Source organism: Odontomachus brunneus, unplaced genomic scaffold, assembly GCF_010583005.1.
Source record: "Odontomachus brunneus isolate Ranch 3 - 2012 unplaced genomic scaffold, Obru_v1 Obru_scaffold_004, whole genome shotgun sequence".
Lineage (NCBI taxonomy): Eukaryota > Metazoa > Arthropoda > Insecta > Hymenoptera > Formicidae > Odontomachus > Odontomachus brunneus.
Window position 1 is genome coordinate 604,552 of NW_022639454.1, and position 715 is coordinate 605,266.

Genomic DNA, 715 nt, shown 5'->3' on the forward strand with positions numbered 1-715 from the left:
AGAGAGAGAGAGAGAGAGAGAGAGAGAGAGAGAGAGAGAGAGAGAGAGAGAGAGAGAGAGAGAGAGAGAGAGAGAGAGAGAGAGAGAGAGATGGGAGATGTCGGGATCGAGCGCATTATAAAAAAAATAGATTGTCGTTTCTCGAGCTGTGCATTCTGATACAATCGAATTTCGACGTATTTGAATATACGGATAATTCGACCGACGACTATGAGTTATCGACGCGTCGGCGTCAATGAAAAATACGAGGGAATTGCGGTACAAAGAGGATGTATTCCGATCTTGGAACGCGTAGCGTAATAGTAATCATATTTAATAATTTCTTAATTATAAATGCCAAGATATACGTTGCGACCTCCTATTATATCCTACGAATACCGGAATTTCGGTCAACGACTGCCTCCGAATATGAATTCTCTCTTTCTGTCTCTGTTTTCCACGACGCTTTCTTTCGGACAAAATTACATTAGGGATGGATTTAGTCGCGATAAATCCAGTTTCGCATTCGGCCGAGGATATGCAATATGTAATCGCGATTGGACAGGATTTAATGTAATCAAGTTGAATTTTATTTTGCGGAACTTGCATCCACGTGATTTATTTTATGTGATTTATAAGACGTCGTGTTGACGTCGACGTTGGAAATTTTATATTTTATGAATGGCTCTGCATTGAGAAAAAATGCTTGAAAACTTATTTATGAGGGATAAACATT